Source organism: Labrus bergylta, chromosome 14 (assembly GCF_963930695.1).
Source record: "Labrus bergylta chromosome 14, fLabBer1.1, whole genome shotgun sequence".
NCBI classification, from domain to species: Eukaryota; Metazoa; Chordata; class Actinopteri; order Labriformes; family Labridae; genus Labrus; species Labrus bergylta.
This window is the reverse complement of record NC_089208.1, coordinates 5,316,826-5,335,779: the sequence shown is the minus strand read 5'-3', so window position 1 is coordinate 5,335,779 and position 18,954 is coordinate 5,316,826. Positions and strand designations below refer to the sequence as shown.

General features: G+C 40.5%; 16 non-coding genes across 16 annotated transcripts; all 16 read right to left on the bottom strand.

Moving 5' to 3' along the window:
• Positions 1-573: 573 nt before the first annotated feature.
• Positions 574-661, bottom strand: trnay-gua (transfer RNA tyrosine (anticodon GUA)). The gene is given in 2 exon segments: positions 574-609; positions 625-661. It is a non-coding gene; the product is annotated as a tRNA-Tyr (tRNA).
• A 252-nt stretch (positions 662-913) lies between these two features.
• Positions 914-1,001, bottom strand: trnay-gua (transfer RNA tyrosine (anticodon GUA)). The gene is given in 2 exon segments: positions 914-949; positions 965-1,001. It is a non-coding gene; the product is annotated as a tRNA-Tyr (tRNA).
• Positions 1,002-11,689: 10,688 nt separating this feature from the next.
• trnay-gua (transfer RNA tyrosine (anticodon GUA)) lies at positions 11,690-11,777 on the bottom strand. The gene is given in 2 exon segments: positions 11,690-11,725; positions 11,741-11,777. It is a non-coding gene; the product is annotated as a tRNA-Tyr (tRNA).
• A 619-nt stretch (positions 11,778-12,396) lies between these two features.
• Positions 12,397-12,484, bottom strand: trnay-gua (transfer RNA tyrosine (anticodon GUA)). Its single transcript is given in 2 exon segments — positions 12,397-12,432; positions 12,448-12,484. It is a non-coding gene; the product is annotated as a tRNA-Tyr (tRNA).
• Positions 12,485-12,736: 252 nt separating this feature from the next.
• On the bottom strand, positions 12,737-12,824 carry trnay-gua (transfer RNA tyrosine (anticodon GUA)). The gene is given in 2 exon segments: positions 12,737-12,772; positions 12,788-12,824. It is a non-coding gene; the product is annotated as a tRNA-Tyr (tRNA).
• Positions 12,825-13,176: 352 nt separating this feature from the next.
• trnay-gua (transfer RNA tyrosine (anticodon GUA)) lies at positions 13,177-13,264 on the bottom strand. The gene is given in 2 exon segments: positions 13,177-13,212; positions 13,228-13,264. It is a non-coding gene; the product is annotated as a tRNA-Tyr (tRNA).
• Positions 13,265-13,516: 252 nt separating this feature from the next.
• trnay-gua (transfer RNA tyrosine (anticodon GUA)) lies at positions 13,517-13,604 on the bottom strand. Its single transcript is given in 2 exon segments — positions 13,517-13,552; positions 13,568-13,604. It is a non-coding gene; the product is annotated as a tRNA-Tyr (tRNA).
• A 619-nt stretch (positions 13,605-14,223) lies between these two features.
• trnay-gua (transfer RNA tyrosine (anticodon GUA)) lies at positions 14,224-14,311 on the bottom strand. Its single transcript is given in 2 exon segments — positions 14,224-14,259; positions 14,275-14,311. It is a non-coding gene; the product is annotated as a tRNA-Tyr (tRNA).
• A 252-nt stretch (positions 14,312-14,563) lies between these two features.
• trnay-gua (transfer RNA tyrosine (anticodon GUA)) lies at positions 14,564-14,651 on the bottom strand. Its single transcript is given in 2 exon segments — positions 14,564-14,599; positions 14,615-14,651. It is a non-coding gene; the product is annotated as a tRNA-Tyr (tRNA).
• Positions 14,652-15,003: 352 nt separating this feature from the next.
• Positions 15,004-15,091, bottom strand: trnay-gua (transfer RNA tyrosine (anticodon GUA)). The gene is given in 2 exon segments: positions 15,004-15,039; positions 15,055-15,091. It is a non-coding gene; the product is annotated as a tRNA-Tyr (tRNA).
• Positions 15,092-15,343: 252 nt separating this feature from the next.
• On the bottom strand, positions 15,344-15,431 carry trnay-gua (transfer RNA tyrosine (anticodon GUA)). Its single transcript is given in 2 exon segments — positions 15,344-15,379; positions 15,395-15,431. It is a non-coding gene; the product is annotated as a tRNA-Tyr (tRNA).
• Positions 15,432-16,050: 619 nt separating this feature from the next.
• trnay-gua (transfer RNA tyrosine (anticodon GUA)) lies at positions 16,051-16,138 on the bottom strand. The gene is given in 2 exon segments: positions 16,051-16,086; positions 16,102-16,138. It is a non-coding gene; the product is annotated as a tRNA-Tyr (tRNA).
• Positions 16,139-16,390: 252 nt separating this feature from the next.
• trnay-gua (transfer RNA tyrosine (anticodon GUA)) lies at positions 16,391-16,478 on the bottom strand. The gene is given in 2 exon segments: positions 16,391-16,426; positions 16,442-16,478. It is a non-coding gene; the product is annotated as a tRNA-Tyr (tRNA).
• A 967-nt stretch (positions 16,479-17,445) lies between these two features.
• On the bottom strand, positions 17,446-17,533 carry trnay-gua (transfer RNA tyrosine (anticodon GUA)). Its single transcript is given in 2 exon segments — positions 17,446-17,481; positions 17,497-17,533. It is a non-coding gene; the product is annotated as a tRNA-Tyr (tRNA).
• Positions 17,534-18,152: 619 nt separating this feature from the next.
• trnay-gua (transfer RNA tyrosine (anticodon GUA)) lies at positions 18,153-18,240 on the bottom strand. Its single transcript is given in 2 exon segments — positions 18,153-18,188; positions 18,204-18,240. It is a non-coding gene; the product is annotated as a tRNA-Tyr (tRNA).
• A 252-nt stretch (positions 18,241-18,492) lies between these two features.
• Positions 18,493-18,580, bottom strand: trnay-gua (transfer RNA tyrosine (anticodon GUA)). Its single transcript is given in 2 exon segments — positions 18,493-18,528; positions 18,544-18,580. It is a non-coding gene; the product is annotated as a tRNA-Tyr (tRNA).
• Between the last annotated feature and the right edge of the window lie 374 nt (positions 18,581-18,954).

Below are 18,954 nucleotides of genomic sequence, written 5' to 3'. Positions count from 1 at the left end.
CAAAAATGACAGGGGACAGGGCACAGGGAACATCCCCCATCACCCCTACCTGAAAGCAAAACTATTTCAATTTGTTTCAAATCGAAATGACAAAGGAACAGACACACAATGATGACAAAATCCCATCATTTCCCATGGATAAACTGAAAGATTTCAAAGCAGCTGACAGGCACATTCCTAATCCATTCAATCAAACCAGGCTTTTGGACATCAACAAACAACACATCCTTCGAGCTCAAGTTCAACCAGTGACCTAAGGATTTCTGATTTACAACCCTACAGTCCTCCGCTCTACCAACTGAGCTATCGAAGGGAACATGCAGTGATTATTTACAGGGGTGTACATCCACATTTACAAACAAAAATGACAACAAATCATTTCCCCCATCACCCCTACCTGAAAGCAAAACTATTTCAATTTGTTTCAAATCGAAATGACAAAGGAACAGACACACAATGATGACAAAATCCCATCATTTCCCATGGATAAACTGAAAGATTTCAAAGCAGCTGACAGACACATTCCTAATCCATTCAATCAAAGAAGGCTTTTTGACATCAACAAAGAACACATCCTTCAAGCCGGAGTTGAACCAGCGACCTAAGGACTTCTGATTTACAACCCTACAGTCCTCCACTCTACCAACTGAGCTATCGAAGGGAACATGCAGTGATTATTTACAAGGGTGTACATCGACTTTTACAAACAAAAATGACAACAAATCATTTCCCCCATCACCCCTACCTGAAAGCAAAACTATTTCAATTTGTTTCAAATCGAAATGACAAAGGAACAGACACACAATGATGACAAAATCCCATCATTTCCCATAGAAAGAATTCAAAGCAGCTGACAGGGACATTCCTAATCCATTCAATCAAAGCAGGCTTTTTGACATCAACAAAGAACACATCCTTCGAGCCGGAGTTGAACCAGCGACCTAAGGATTTCTGATTTACAACCCTACAGTCCTCCGCTCTACCAACTGAGCTATCGAAGGGAACATGCAGTGATTATTTACAGGGGTGTACATCCACATTTACAAACAAAAATGACAACAAATCATTTCCCCCATCACCCCTACCTGAAAGCAAAACTATTTCAATTTGTTTCAAATCGAGATGACAAAGGAACAGACACACAATGATGACAAAATCCCATCATTTCCCATGGATAAACTGAAAGATTTTGAAGTGTCTGATGTAACTAGGACAGAGATAATATAAGTTTACAACGGGTGCGTCTTGTGATAGTATCTGAAGGAGATTTAGGAGTCCCCTCAGGTGGAATGTTTAAATTGAGGTATTGTATAGGAGTATTGCCACATGTGGTTGTGTAACGTGATGTTTTATGACCCATGACGAAAAGCGGATGTTTGGATGCATATAAGCAATTGTCTCTGTGTGTTCGAGAGAGATCATTATTGGCTTCTTGATCCTCCTGGTCAGACGTGACCAGTGATTCTGTTTCTTGCTTAAATAAAATTATACTCTCTGAAAGCAAGTCAGTCTCAACGGCGAATTTCTTCATCATCAAACATATCAACAACAAGGAAATCCACATCAATTTTGGCGTCACGGAACAGGATCGGTTGGGGCCTTCTGCAGGGGACCACAGCTTGTTTATTATTTCCATCACTTCGTAAGTGTTTCTTTCTTTTTTTTCTGCACATATTGCGGAGCTGTTTCTGTCGTCTATCGGCAATTTTGGCCGCACTGTCAAAGAACTGAAGTGCAATGATGTGTTGATGTTGGAGTAATTCTCCGTCTAAATTGGGGTTTATTGAGTTAAAAAGTATATAGATAAAGGGGAATAAAATAAAGAAGAGATAAATAAGAGAAGAAGAGATAAAAAGTTGAAAGGTAATGATAGCATAAGCGCAACTAGTAACGAGACCAGTTAGCTAAAAAACTATGCAAGTTTAACAAGGACAGGGCCCGTATCCTCTTAACAGTAAGTCATGTGTAAATTAGACACTGAAGTGAAAGTTGGCTTTAAGAAGTAGTCAAATTTGAGTAAAAATAAAACAAAGGGGATCCCTGGCCAGGGTATTTGAATAGATGATAAACGTATAATGTAGGAAAATAAAAGAGAAGAAATAAAGATGAGAAGTGTAAAGATGAGAAGTAAAAAGATGAAAAGTGAAGATAAGGAATAAAGATAAGAGTTTTGAGAAAAGTGGGAAAAAAGCGCTGAGTAAAGGAAAAAGTGTGCATTGAAGCATGCAGTGTGAAGTAATTTGTTAAAAGACAATTTGTTAAAAGTTTGACAGAAGTAAAATTTGATAGAGGAAAATTATAAATGAGTCGACTTCAAAATCTGAACTGAAGTGTGTGTGGCTGTTGAAGGGCTCTGTCTCTGTCTGTGTCTTGTCTCTTGTGTTGTGATTTGGATGGTTTTGAGAGGTCTGTGTGGTGTGAAGATGTGTATTTGATCCGGAAATGTTCTTGTATATGTGTGATTGATAAATAGAATAGATGTATTAATAAATAGGCATATGTAGCAGGTGATTGGTTAAAAGGCGATTTAGTAACTTATAAGAGGGGACATTTTTGCTTCATCAGTGATAAAAAATATGAGCCTTTGTTTCAGAGGACTTTTACTTATCTGATCTTCATCAGTGTTAAAAACCTATGAGCCCTTTGTTTCAGGGGACTTTATATATTCAATTGGATAAAATATGAGCCCCTCAGAGGATGTTTGTTTAATCTGATAAATACACATGAGCCTAATAAAGGACGTTTATACATAGCATAAGTGTATATAGTATCTGTTTTTAAGAAGTGGAGAGACCAGCGAGGATAGTCTGTACCCATTCAGGTAGCAAGATTAGAGAAAAGAACAGAAAAATTCCTGATAAAGTTTAGAACTGCTGGCTGATTGGAGTGTGAACTTCTCTTTCTGTCTGTTTGTGCGTATGTGTGTGTTCACATTAAAATAGGTGGAGAGAATATATTTTCTATTTGGCTGTTGATTGGGAGGATATTGTGCTGATTTCTGTGTGTGCATAGACTCTGTGCACAGGGGTGGAGCAGTGATCTTAAAAGTGTGTGTGTTCTGTGCTAGTATATTACCACCCTCTAGGAAATCAACACATTCTGTTTCATTTAATGTCCAATAATTAAGTTTAGCTGAAACATCATATAACAAGATAAAGTTACAAAAGATAATTAGACACTAACTTTATGAACATCCATTGTGAGTAACCCAGTCAGCTCTAGAAACCAGATTCAAAACGGTTCTTTGTGATGCCATTATTTTGCTTTTCTTATTGCCTTACGCCTTAGTCTCTTTATTTCCGGTCTTCACATAAAATGTGCTTTTATTTAGAAAAACTGCAAAGGGAACTTCTGCTACATCGTAAAGTTATGGGAGTAAATACATACAGCTAAAATAACAACCAAGAGGAGAAAATGTTACACTTATGCTGTTTTGTGAGGTGGATTTATCTTAAAAACCTCGGTTTGGGTGACTTACTCTCTTTTAGAAGGATGCTACATGCAGCATGTTTCCATGTGTGAGCTCTGAGCTCTGACTCAGTGATGAGTGACAGGAGGATTAAATGCAAATGTAACCTTACTGTGCTTCAACTGTAATCAAATAGATATGATTGGCTTAGTTGTCACTTAATAAATCTTACTTGAGTGATAAGTTTTCTTTTAATGACTCCACTAGTAAAAAGTGTACATTTTAGTGAAAGTAGGGGTATCACAGCACCCACAACACCCACGGGTGAGATGCGCCTGTCTGTGCATTAAATGCACTAGGTTTGGACCATAGGGTTTGGAGACGATGTTAACCCTTTGACAGCCAGGTTAGACTGGAAGCCCTTGCTAAAATTAGGAGGCGGGTCCAAGAGGCGTTGCCTCACATAGAAAGCCAATTAGATTACTCCTTTTGAAGAGGAGTGGAGAGAGAGCCCTTCCTCCTCTCTCTTCTCTCTGTGGGACACAGAGGGAAGGAAAACACACCTATATTGCCTTTAAAGAAGCCAGATGAATCGTATCGCTTGGTACATGATTTAAGAGAGGTAAATGAAGTGGTGACTGACTTTTCGGCGGATGTGCCCGATCCTCATACTATGTTGGCCCAAATTCCCCCAGACGCTACACATTTCACAGTGTTAGATTTGTGTGGAGCATTTTTTAGTGTTCCACTAAGTGAAGAAAGTCAAGGGTTGTTTGGATTTACATATAAAGGACAGGCTTTCAAATATAAGAGGCTCCCTCAAGGATTCAAACATAGCCCTCATATTTTCAATAAAGTGTTGAAGGATGATTTGGCAGGGTTAAATCAGATTTTGAAAAGTACTGTTATTCAGTATGTAGATGACATTGTCATCTGTTCACCAGATAAGGAAACGTGCCAAAAAGATTCAATTAAATTGTTGCAGTTATTGGCAGAAAAAGGACACAAGGCTTCTCGGAAGAAGTTGCAATTCTGTCAGGAGAAGGTGGTGTATCTGGGTCAAACAATAACTCAGGGACACAGAGGCATCTCTGACAACCATTTGGAAGCCATTCGAAAGGCGCCGAAGCCCAGAACAGTCAGAGAGATGATGACATTTCTTGGAATTGCGGGATATTCTTCAGCATGGGTGGAGGACTATGCCACTCTAACAGGGCCTTTGAGGGCTATGATCAAAGAAACTGGGAATGCTCAACTCCATTGCAATCTCACCTGGACGCAGGAAAGTCTTGTGGCATTTGAGACGATTAAACAGAGGTTACAGGAAGCACCAGCGCTAGCATTGCCAGATTATTCTAAGAACTTTTTGCTGTATGTGTCTACATCCACTGGGGGTAAATATGCATGTGCAGTTCTTTGTCAGCCCACAGGTACGGGGACAAGTCCTCAACCTGTTTCTTATTATTCTACTGGCTATTCTGAAGTGGAGATGGGGTTACCACTGTGCTACAGAGCAATGGCAGGAGTTTATCTAATGTATGATAAAGCATCATCAGTAACTATGGGTTACCCTGTAACAATTCTTACCCACCATAGTCTCAGAAATCTTCTGAATTTTGGTAAATATACTTTGACTATGCCTAGGCTTAGAGACTATCATAGGCTTTTAGAACAGGAAGATGTCACCTTGGTAAGGTGTGTCACAGTAAATCCAGCTGAGAACTTGCCGACTCCAGAGGATGGGGAGCCACATGATTGTGTTCAGGAAGTGGAGAGATATTCGAAGCTCCGGTCAGATTTACAAGCTCTTCCACTGCATGAGTCGGATGTGGAGTATTGGACTGATGGGTCCTGCTATCGTGTGGATGATGCATTGAGTGCTGGTTATGCAGTAGTCAAAGCCCAGGGGACGGAGTTTGTTGTTGAAAAAGCAGAAGAAATACCACAACCTGCATCTGCACAGCTTGCTGAGCTAGTGGGGCTGACTGAAGCATGTCTGTTGGCTGAAGGCAAACGGGTGACGATATATACAGATTCGGCATATGCACATAATGTGTGCCACCTATTTGGATCGGTGTGGAAGAATCGGGGGTTTAAGAAAACAGATGGTTCTCCGATACAGCATCATGCTCAGATAATGAAATTGTTGCATGCGATGATGAAGCCGAAGGAAATCTCAGTGACTAAGTGTGCAGCACACAAAAAGGACATGTCAAGGGTCACACAAGGTAACAAAGTAGCTGATGAGGCTGCAAAGGCGATAACAGGAGCAAACAAATTGGGCAAAGTTCTTCTGGTCACCCATGAAGTGGACTTGGAGGATAACATTACGCTCAGGGATGTTGTCTCAATGCAAGAAGCTGCTTCTGCGATGGATAAACAATTATGGAGAGACAGAGGAGCCACTCAAGATTCCACTGGCCTGTGGAGAAATCATGAAGGATTGCTGGTAGCGCCCCCAGACCTGCTGGGTCTGATGATCCAGGAGGCACATGGTTTAGCCCATGTTGCAAGGGGGGAGGTTAGGAGAAAGATCACGAAAGAATATGGTTTTTGGGCACCGTACTTGCTTGAACAGATTGATTATGTCATAGGCAGGTGTACTATCTGTCTAAAAAACAACGTTCGTAGGGGTGTGATGGTTCCTCCTGGTTACATTCCAACGCCAACAGGTCCTATGCGTGAGTTAGTTGTGGATTTTGTTGACATGATAAGACCGGTAGGAGGTAAAAGATACATGTTAGTTGTTGTGGATAGATTTTCAAGGTGGCCTGAGGCCTGTCCAACTAAGCGGAAAGATGCTCAGTCTGTTGCCAAGTTTTTGTGTCGTGAGGTTATAAGCAGGTGGGGACTCCCAGACCGCATATCCTCAGATAATGGGAAAGAGTTCGTGGATAAAACAGTAAGACTAATTCTGCAAAAATTGGGAATTAAACAACGTTTAGGAGCTGTTTATCATCCGCAAAGCCAAGGTGCTTGTGAAAAAATGAATGGTGTTTTAAAAAACCGCATTGTTAAAATCTGCCAACACACAGGTTTGAATTGGGTGGAAGCGCTTCCACTGGCGTTAATGGTGTGTCGTTCAAGTGGGCTCCGTGATTTGCGCATGACACCCCATGAGTTGGCAATGGGCAGACGGATGCCGACACCTTGTTTGCGTACAAGTGGCAAGGGTCCAAGTTTAGCCCTTTTAGAAGATGAAATGCGAGTGTATGTTAATTACATGGCTGCTTTACATAAGAGAATATACACATATGTCTCTGACAGGCAAAAACGAGAGGAGGTGCAAGAGAGACTCGATGAGCAAAAGACGAATGCAGTGCAACCTGGAGACAAGGTATTCGTGAAGGTGTTTAGGAGGAAGTGGTTTAATGAACGCCGTGAAGGACCATTTGAAGTAGTCCGCAGTACGGGAACTGCAGTCCAGGTTAAAGGGTCTCCTACCTGGTATCATTTATCACATTGTGTTAAAGCGCCAACAGAAGAGGTTCCACGATCACAGAACCGAGATGTTGAAAGCGAAAGAGAGCCAACAGAAGCTACAGAAGCAGCAGAGGTTCATGCAGACCCCCAAGGTCAAGATCCGGAAGAAGGGATTGACCATGTTGGGGCTATGCATGATGATTTTGATTACACTTTTGATGATGTCAGGGATGACTTGTCAGTCCATGAGCAAGAAAGACGATTTGGTGACATTGATTTACAACTTGTCCCAGAAACAACAGAGTCTATTTCTCAAGAGCATGAGTCAAAGACTCCAGAGGACTGTGATGCCTCTACAGGAAAATCCACAGACCCAGTTGGGCCAAGGAGTCCAAGGCCAACCCGAAGAAAGGTTAGACCAAAACGTTACGAGGACTAGAGTAGAAGTGACTTTGGGAAAGTCAGTTCAGCTCCCATGTCAGTGTACAAAGGAAAATAATGGGAAAGGAAAATTCCGAGTCAAGTGGGAAGATAGCCATGGTAAGGTTATTGATTTATTGGGGACATCACCACTAGAAAAGTATGTGTTGCTTAATGATCGAAGAAGGTCAAAGATTGAGGGAGACTGTAGTCTTTATTTACGTAGATCTCAGATTGAAGATCAAGGTGACTATAAGTGTACATATTATGACCCAAAATTAGTAAATATGGGAGAGCATAGTGTCCAATCGGGGTTAGGTTACAGAAACAGTATTGTGACTTTAGTGGTACTAAATGAAACTAGAATTGCAAAACCCCCGGTTGTTGAAGTAGGAAAACTGTCAACTACCATATCAACTCTTCCGCTGATTGAGAAAATAAAGCAGACATCCACCTTTTCAAAACTGAAGGTTACTGACGTCACAGAGATATTGCGTCTAAATACAGCTGAGCCTCAAATGATTTCTACAACTCAATTTCCTGTAAACATTGTGATTAAAGCTACGTTAGGGAATTCAGCACGCCTTCCATGTAAATGTGGAAAATGGAATAATGATGATAATAATCCCCCTAATTGGAAAAATGCCCGTGGTGAAGAAATAGTGCTAACAGGACCTGAAATTAATAGCGTGCCTCATGATCAAAGAAAGTATATTTTGTATAATCACATAAGGTTGTTTAGGGTTGTAGACGACTGTACACTTGTCCTAATCAATGTAACAGGGGAAGATCAGGGAGAATATACATGCACTTATTTGGATCCAGAGTTTAAATTTGTACCATATCACAATTATTGGGTAAAAGGGTATAGAACTCGTAAGATAATGCTTGTGGTAGAAGGCCTAGATCCTATTGAAGTAGTTACGGTGGCTAAAGAGGTTCAAAAGCAACTAGTCACTCCAAGGGTGACTGATGAAAAGATGATGTCTACTACTGTAGCTCAGAGAATAACTAGTAGTATTAACGTATCAACTTTGGTTACTACTCTAGCTGCGAGTAATTTTACAAGTGAGGTTGTAAAGATGGGATCTACTATCAACGAAACAATGATGAGTTCTTCGGTGTCTACAGAGTCTGTAGGTATGATGTTGGCATCTGTTGCTACATCTACATTAGTTAAGGCAGCTGAAACAATTCAGATGACTATGTCGAATCTGATTGGTGATTTTGTAGATGCTGACGGGACATCAGAAGTCATGACTAAACATCTTCATGCATTAGAGAAGCGTGAAACCCAATGGAAAGCTTATGGGTTTGATTCCTCGGTGTTGCAAATTGCAGACCCGTGGGCAAGTAGAAATATGTGGTACCAACAGTTGACTCACTCTGTTAGATTGGCTAGTAATTTGAGTGGTCCATGTGTCGTGAGAGTTCCAGCACCAGGCACATGGCCTTCAATTCTAGAGACGGTACCAGAACCTTTAACTTCTAAATGTCAAAATTATGCGCTATCGTGGTTGGTATTTAAGCAACAAGCACCAAAGGATTATTGGATGGCCGTGTCGGTGCATCTATTTACACCTCAACGGAATTGTGCTTGGTTGAAGAAGTTATCATATATAAATCTCCTTGATCAGTATGAAGATATTACGACAGCAGTCCCTGATCCTATGGAAGTGACACCTGTGAAGGTTAAATCTTGTTTTTGTTCAAATGGTACTCATGGTGGAGATGGTATGTTTATGGGAATATCAGAATGTGATAACTATATGATGCAATTTGGACGACGTGATCAAAGGGCTATTGATGACATGTATATAGTGACCTTTCATGCACCACATCGCCGACTGAGTAAAACTCTAAGTGTAAAGAATCAAACTTTACCGGGTAATTTTACCATAGGAACATTTAAAGATATCTGGTGGATTTGTGGCGATAAGGCATACTTATTTTTACCTTATGGTTGGATTGGATGTTGTTATATGGCACAGTTGAAACTTCCGTATGATGTTTTTGTTATTCAGAAGGGACAAGGGTCTGATGAGGATAACTCTACGACAATCTCTAGCAGTAGAAAGAAAAGAGATTTGGCACAATTTCACAACTTGGAGTCTTATCATTGGAGGATAAGTTTGGGAGAGAAATGGGGAATAGGATTGTTTCCATGGTATGGTGTTACATACTTAGCTGATCATATTGATAATATTACATATACCCTGCAAGGTTTTGCAAACGAGACCATAAAAGGTTTTGAATATTTGTCAAATACTCAGAGGAGTCATCGATTGACGTTGCTGAAACATGACATGGCTCTTGATTACATTTTGGCCAAACAAGGTGGCCTCTGTGTAGCTTTGAATCTAACTGGAGAAGCCTGTTACACTTTGATTCCTGATGCTACTGACAATATGACTAGTGTCATAGATGCTTTGAAACTAATTAGGGATTCATTTGGTCCATCAGAAAGAGCGGGATGGTCTGCGAATACCTGGTTACAAGACCAATTAGGACCAGTAGGAGCTATAGTGGTTCAGATTTTGGTGGCTACCCTTCTATCACTGTGTGTGATGTTTTGTTTTTGTACGCTGTTGTTGACCTTTGCTAAGGCTATGATATTGAGATGGGTAGGAGTTGTGATGCCAGGAGAAAACATTCAGATGCCGCTACTGAGTGGTAATGACCTAAGTGAAGGTGAGGAGGTCATAGAGATTGGAGAGAAATATCCATTTTTGAATATCTGAATTCAACATTGACTCACTATTATTTTGAACTGGAAGTGAATTGATAAAAGGGGGGAATTGAATATGTTAATCATGTATATGTTAATCATGTAGTGGAATAAGGTGAAAGTATGATACAAAAATGAATATCTTTGATGTTTTTGTATGTACAAAGATACTGGCTGTTGATTTTTCTTCCCAGGATGATATTTGGGAGACCAATGTGAGGGTGGCTGATTGTCCAGAGATCCTTCCAGATTAATGGAGTTGAAACAACCAAACTTAAGAAAATGGAGGATGGAAATGGACAACGGAAACCTGAATGAAGACATCATGATGAGGGGTTTCGATTGAAAAATCATTGAGGGTTTATTACAATGTAACTTGTAATATTGATAAATATTTTTGTATGTTTTACTTTATAGTAGATATTTTTAGCAAGACATATTTTTCTGGAACTGTATAAGATGCATATATTGGGACCTCAGGTGTTTTCTTTCTTTATCGATCCTTAGGGAAAGTGGTGTTAGGTAGGGAGAGGTCCATTGGAAGGTGCGATGGGTCGACCAGCCTGACTTTGGACAATTTTTAGATTTTATTTCTGAGGTTTTGAATGTGTGCATTTATATATCATCCTAAAAAGTTTTCATAACCCTTTTCTTTTTAATTGGTTTGGAGTACTATAGGTGGTTGCCTGGGGCAGAGGGACCGTGAGAGAGTTTTCCTGTCTAGATTGTTTGATGGATAATAAAGAAAGATAGCTGCTTGATGGGTTTTTCGCTCTCACACTCCACAAATAAAATTTTACTATATTACTAAGGTTAAGCATGAACAGAAGTGATTTGTATGAGGCTAATTAACATCATAATTGTATAATTTATCTCGTTTGCGAGACTATAGTCTCGCTAGGGGGGACTATGAAGTGTCTGATGTAACTAGGACAGAGATAATATAAGTTTACAACGGGTGCGTCTTGTGATAGTATCTGAAGGAGATTTAGGAGTCCCCTCAGGTGGAATGTTTAAATTGAGGTATTGTATAGGAGTATTGCCACATGTGGTTGTGTAACGTGATGTTTTATGACCCATGACGAAAAGCGGATGTTTGGATGCATATAAGCAATTGTCTCTGTGTGTTCGAGAGAGATCATTATTGGCTTCTTGATCCTCCTGGTCAGACGTGACCAGTGATTCTGTTTCTTGCTTAAATAAAATTATACTCTCTGAAAGCAAGTCAGTCTCAACGGCGAATTTCTTCATCATCAAACATATCAACAACAAGGAAATCCACATCAATTTCAAAGCAGCTGACAGGCACATTCCTAATCCATTCAATCAAACCAGGCTTTTGGACATCAACAAACAACACATCCTTCGAGCTCAAGTTCAACCAGCGACCTAAGGATTTCTGATTTACAACCCTACAGTCCTCCGCTCTACCAACTGAGCTATCGAAGGGAACATGCAGTGATTATTTACAGGGGTGTACATCCACATTTACAAACAAAAATGACAACAAATCATTTCCCCCATCACCCCTACCTGAAAGCAAAACTATTTCAATTTGTTTCAAATCGAGATGACAAAGGAACAGACACACAATGATGACAAAATCCCATCATTTCCCATGGATAAACTGAAAGATTTCAAAGCAGCTGACAGGCACATTCCTAATCCATTCAATCAAAGCAGGCTTATTGACATCAACAAAGAACACATCCTTCGAGCCGGAGTTGAACCAGCGACCTAAGGACTTCTGATTTACAACCCTACAGTCCTCCGCTCTACCAACTGAGCTATCGAAGGGAACATGCAGTGATTATTTCCAGGGGTGTACATTGACTTTTACAAACAAAAATGACAGGGGACAGGGCACAGGGAACATCCCCCATCACCCCTACCTGAAAGCAAAACTATTTCAATTTGTTTCAAATCGAAATGACAAAGGAACAGACACACAATGATGACAAAATCCCATCATTTCCCATGGATAAACTGAAAGATTTCAAAGCAGCTGACAGGCACATTCCTAATCCATTCAATCAAACCAGGCTTTTGGACATCAACAAACAACACATCCTTCGAGCTCAAGTTCAACCAGTGACCTAAGGATTTCTGATTTACAACCCTACAGTCCTCCGCTCTACCAACTGAGCTATCGAAGGGAACATGCAGTGATTATTTACAGGGGTGTACATCCACATTTACAAACAAAAATGACAACAAATCATTTCCCCCATCACCCCTACCTGAAAGCAAAACTATTTCAATTTGTTTCAAATCGAAATGACAAAGGAACAGACACACAATGATGACAAAATCCCATCATTTCCCATGGATAAACTGAAAGATTTCAAAGCAGCTGACAGACACATTCCTAATCCATTCAATCAAAGCAGGCTTTTTGACATCAACAAAGAACACATCCTTCAAGCCGGAGTTGAACCAGCGACCTAAGGACTTCTGATTTACAACCCTACAGTCCTCCACTCTACCAACTGAGCTATCGAAGGGAACATGCAGTGATTATTTACAAGGGTGTACATCGACTTTTACAAACAAAAATGACAACAAATCATTTCCCCCATCACCCCTACCTGAAAGCAAAACTATTTCAATTTGTTTCAAATCGAAATGACAAAGGAACAGACACACAATGATGACAAAATCCCATCATTTCCCATAGAAAGAATTCAAAGCAGCTGACAGGGACATTCCTAATCCATTCAATCAAAGCAGGCTTTTTGACATCAACAAAGAACACATCCTTCGAGCCGGAGTTGAACTAGCGACCTAAGGATTTCTGATTTACAACCCTACAGTCCTCCGCTCTACCAACTGAGCTATCGAAGGGAACATGCAGTGATTATTTACAGGGGTGTACATCGACTTTTACAAACAAAAATGACAGGGGACAGGGGACAGGGAACATCCCCCATCACCCCTACCTGAAAGCAAAACTATTTCAATTTGTTTCAAATCGAAATGACTTTTACAAACAAAAATGACAACAAATCATTTCCCCCATCACCCCTACCTGAAAGCAAAACTATCTTAATTTGTTTCAAATTGAAATGACTAAGGAACAGACACACAATGATGACAAAATCCCATCATTTCCCATAGAAAGAATTCAAAGCAGCTGACAGGGACATTCCTAATCCATTCAATCAAAGCAGGCTTTTTGACATCAACAAAGAACACATCCTTCAAGCCGGAGTTGAACCAGCGACCTAAGGACTTCTGATTTACAACCCTACAGTCCTCCACTCTACCAACTGAGCTATCGAAGGGAACATGCAGTGATTATTTACAAGGGTGTACATCGACTTTTACAAACAAAAATGACAACAAATCATTTCCCCCATCACCCCTACCTGAAAGCAAAACTATTTCAATTTGTTTCAAATCGAAATGACAAAGGAACAGACACACAATGATGACAAAATCCCATCATTTCCCATAGAAAGAATTCAAAGCAGCTGACAGGGACATTCCTAAACCATTCAATCAAAGCAGGCTTTTTGACATCAACAAAGAACACATCCTTCGAGCCGGAGTTGAACCAGCGACCTAAGGACTTCTGATTTACAACCCTACAGTCCTCCGCTCTACCAACTGAGCTATCGAAGGGAACATGCAGTGATTATTTCCAGGGGTGTACATTGACTTTTACAAACAAAAATGACAGGGGACAGGGCACAGGGAACATCCCCCATCACCCCTACCTGAAAGCAAAACTATTTCAATTTGTTTCAAATCGAAATGACAAAGGAACAGACACACAATGATGACAAAATCCCATCATTTCCCATGGATAAACTGAAAGATTTCAAAGCAGCTGACAGGCACATTCCTAATCCATTCAATCAAACCAGGCTTTTGGACATCAACAAAGAACACATCCTTCGAGCTCAAGTTCAACCAGTGACCTAAGGATTTCTGATTTACAACCCTACAGTCCTCCGCTCTACCAACTGAGCTATCGAAGGGAACATGCAGTGATTATTTACAGGGGTGTACATCCACATTTACAAACAAAAATGACAACAAATCATTTCCCCCATCACCCCTACCTGAAAGCAAAACTATTTCAATTTGTTTCAAATCGAAATGACAAAGGAACAGACACACAATGATGACAAAATCCCATCATTTCCCATGGATAAACTGAAAGATTTCAAAGCAGCTGACAGACACATTCCTAATCCATTCAATCAAAGCAGGCTTTTTGACATCAACAAAGAACACATCCTTCAAGCCGGAGTTGAACCAGCGACCTAAGGACTTCTGATTTACAACCCTACAGTCCTCCACTCTACCAACTGAGCTATCGAAGGGAACATGCAGTGATTATTTACAAGGGTGTACATCGACTTTTACAAACAAAAATGACAACAAATCATTTCCCCCATCACCCCTACCTGAAAGCAAAACTATTTCAATTTGTTTCAAATCGAAATGACAAAGGAACAGACACACAATGATGACAAAATCCCATCATTTCCCATAGAAAGAATTCAAAGCAGCTGACAGGGACATTCCTAATCCATTCAATCAAAGCAGGCTTTTTGACATCAACAAAGAACACATCCTTCGAGCCGGAGTTGAACTAGCGACCTAAGGATTTCTGATTTACAACCCTACAGTCCTCCGCTCTACCAACTGAGCTATCGAAGGGAACATGCAGTGATTATTTACAGGGGTGTACATCGACTTTTACAAACAAAAATGACAGGGGACAGGGGACAGGGAACATCCCCCATCACCCCTACCTGAAAGCAAAACTATTTCAATTTGTTTCAAATCGAAATGACTTTTACAAACAAAAATGACAACAAATCATTTCCCCCATCACCCCTACCTGAAAGCAAAACTATCTTAATTTGTTTCAAATTGAAATGACTAAGGAACAGACACACAATGATGACAAAATCCCATCATTTCCCATAGAAAGAATTCAAAGCAGCTGACAGGGACATTCCTAATCCATTCAATCAAAGCAGGCTTTTTGACATCAACAAAGAACACATCCTTCAAGCCGGAGTTGAACCAGCGACCTAAGGACTTCTGATTTACAACCCTACAGTCCTCCACTCTACCAACTGAGCTATCGAAGGGAACATGCAGTGATTATTTACAAGGGTGTACATCGACTTTTACAAACAAAAATGACAACAAATCATTTCCCCCATCACCCCTACCTGAAAGCAAAACTATTTCAATTTGTTTCAAATCGAAATGACAAAGGAACAGACACACAATGATGACAAAATCCCATCATTTCCCATAGAAAGAATTCAAAGCAGCTGACAGGGACATTCCTAATCCATTCAATCAAAGCAGGCTTTTTGACATCAACAAAGAACACATCCTTCGAGCCGGAGTTGAACCAGCGACCTAAGGACTTCTGATTTACAACCCTACAGTCCTCCGCTCTACCAACTGAGCTATCGAAGGGAACATGCAGTGATTATTTCCAGGGGTGTACATTGACTTTTACAAACAAAAATGACAGGGGACAGGGCACAGGGAACATCCCCCATCACCCCTACCTGAAAGCAAAACTATTTCAATTTGTTTCAAATCGAAATGACAAAGGAACAGACACACAATGATGACAAAATCCCATCATTTCCCATGGATAAACTGAAAGATTTCAAAGCAGCTGACAGGCACATTCCTAATCCATTCAATCAAACCAGGCTTTTGGACATCAACACACAACACATCCTTCGAGCTCAAGTTCAACCAGTGACCTAAGGATTTCTGATTTACAACCCTACAGTCCTCCGCTCTACCAACTGAGCTATCGAAGGGAACATGCAGTGATTATTTACAGGGGTGTACATCCACATTTACAAACAAAAATGACAACAAATCATTTCCCCCATCACCCCTACCTGAAAGCAAAACTATTTCAATTTGTTTCAAATCGAAATGACAAAGGAACAGACACACAATGATGACAAAATCCCATCATTTCCCATGGATAAACTGAAAGATTTCAAAGCAGCTGACAGACACATTCCTAATCCATTCAATCAAAGAAGGCTTTTTGACATCAACAAAGAACACATCCTTCAAGCCGGAGTTGAACCAGCGACCTAAGGACTTCTGATTTACAACCCTACAGTCCTCCACTCTACCAACTGAGCTATCGAAGGGACCATGCAGTGATTATTTACAAGGGTGTACATCGACTTTTACAAACAAAAATGACAACAAATCATTTCCCCCATCACCCCTACCTGAAAGCAAAACTATTTCAATTTGTTTCAAATCGAAATGACAAAGGAACAGACACACAATGATGACAAAATCCCATCATTTCCCATAGAAAGAATTCAAAGCAGCTGACAGGGACATTCCTAATCCATTCAATCAAAGCAGGCTTTTTGACATCAACAAAGAACACATCCTTCGAGCCGGAGTTGAACCAGCGACCTAAGGATTTCTGATTTACAACCCTACAGTCCTCCGCTCTACCAACTGAGCTATCGAAGGGAACATGCAGTGATTATTTCCAGGGGTGTACATCGACTTTTACAAACAAAAATGACAGGGGACAGGGCACAGGGAACATCCCCCATCACCCCTACCTGAAAGCAAAACTATTTCAATTTGTTTCAAATCGAAATGACAAAGGAACAGACACACAATGATGACAAAATCCCATCATTTCCCATGGATAAACTGAAAGATTTCAAAGCAGCTGACAGGCACATTCCTAATCCATTCAATCAAACCAGGCTTTTGGACATCAACAAAGAACACATCCTTCGAGCTCAAGTTCAACCAGTGACCTAAGGATTTCTGATTTACAACCCTACAGTCCTCCGCTCTACCAACTGAGCTATCGAAGGGAACATGCAGTGATTATTTACAGGGGTGTACATCCACATTTACAAACAAAAATGACAACAAATCATTTCCCCCATCACCCCTACCTGAAAGCAAAACTATTTCAATTTGTTTCAAATCGAGATGACAAAGGAACAGACACACAATGATGACAAAATCCCATCATTTCCCATGGATAAACTGAAAGATTTCAAAGCAGCTGACAGGCACATTCCTAATCCATTCAATCAAACCAGGCTTTTGGACATCAACAAACAACACATCCTTCGAGCTCAAGTTCAACCAGCGACCTAAGGATTTCTGATTTACAACCCTACAGTCCTCCGCTCTACCAACTGAGCTATCGAAGGGAACATGCAGTGATTATTTACAGGGGTGTACATCCACATTTACAAACAAAAATGACAACAAATCATTTCCCCCATCACCCCTACCTGAAAGCAAAACTATTTCAATTTGTTTCAAATCGAGATGACAAAGGAACAGACACACAATGATGACAAAATCCCATCATTTCCCATGGATAAACTAAAAGATTTCAAAGCAGCTGACAGGCACATTCCTAATCCATTCAATCAAAGCAGGCTTATTGACATCAACAAAGAACACATCCTTCGAGCCGGAGTTGAACCAGCGACCTAAGGACTTCTGATTTACAACCCTACAGTCCTCCGCTCTACCAACTGAGCTATCGAAGGGAACATGCAGTGATTATTTCCAGGGGTGTACATTGACTTTTACAAACAAAAATGACAGGGGACAGGGCACAGGGAACATCCCCCATCACCCCTACCTGAAAGCAAAACTATTTCAATTTGTTTCAAATCGAAATGACAAAGGAACAGACACACAATGATGACAAAATCCCATCATTTCCCATGGATAAACTGAAAGATTTCAAAGCAGCTGACAGGCACATTCCTAATCCATTCAATCAAACCAGGCTTTTGGACATCAACAAACAACACATCCTTCGAGCTCAAGTTCAACCAGTGACCTAAGGATTTCTGATTTACAACCCTACAGTCCTCCGCTCTACCAACTGAGCTATCGAAGGGAACATGCAGTGATTATTTACAGGGGTGTACATCCACATTTACAAACAAAAATGACAACAAATCATTTCCCCCATCACCCCTACCTGAAAGCAAAACTATTTCAATTTGTTTCAAATCGAAATGACAAAGGAACAGACACACAATGATGACAAAATCCCATCATTTCCCATGGATAAACTGAAAGATTTCAAAGCAGCTGACAGACACATTCCTAATCCATTCAATCAAAGCAGGCTTTTTGACATCAACAAAGAACACATCCTTCAAGCCGGAGTTGAACCAGCGACCTAAGGACTTCTGATTTACAACCCTACAGTCCTCCACTCTACCAACTGAGCTATCGAAGGGAACATGCAGTGATTATTTACAAGGGTGTACATCGACTTTTACAAACAAAAATGACAACAAATCATTTCCCCCATCACCCCTACCTGAAAGCAAAACTATTTCAATTTGTTTCAAATCAAAATGACAAAGGAACAGACACACAATGATGACAAAATCCCATCATTTCCCATAGAAAGAATTCAAAGCAGCTGACAGACACATTCCTAATCCATTCAATCAAAGCAGGCTTTTTGACATCAACAAAGAACACATCCTTCGAGCCGGAGTTGAACCAGCGACCTAAGGATTTCTGATTTACAACCCTACAGTCCTCCGCTCTACCAACTGAGCTATCGAAGGGAACATGCAGTGATTATTTCCAGGGGTGTACATCGACTTTTACAAACAAAAATGACAGGGGACAGGGCACAGGGAACATCCCCCATCACCCCTACCTGAAAGCAAAACTATTTCAATTTGTTTCAAATCGAAATGACAAAGGAACAGACACACAATGATGACAAAATCCCATCATTTCCCATGGATAAACTGAAAGATTTCAAAGCAGCTGACAGGCACATTCCTAATCCATTCAATCAAACCAGGCTTTTGGACATCAACAAAGAACACATCCTTCGAGCTCAAGTTCAACCAGTGACCTAAGGATTTCTGATTTACAACCCTGCAGTCCTCCGCTCTACCAACTGAGCTATCGAAGGGAACATGCAGTGATT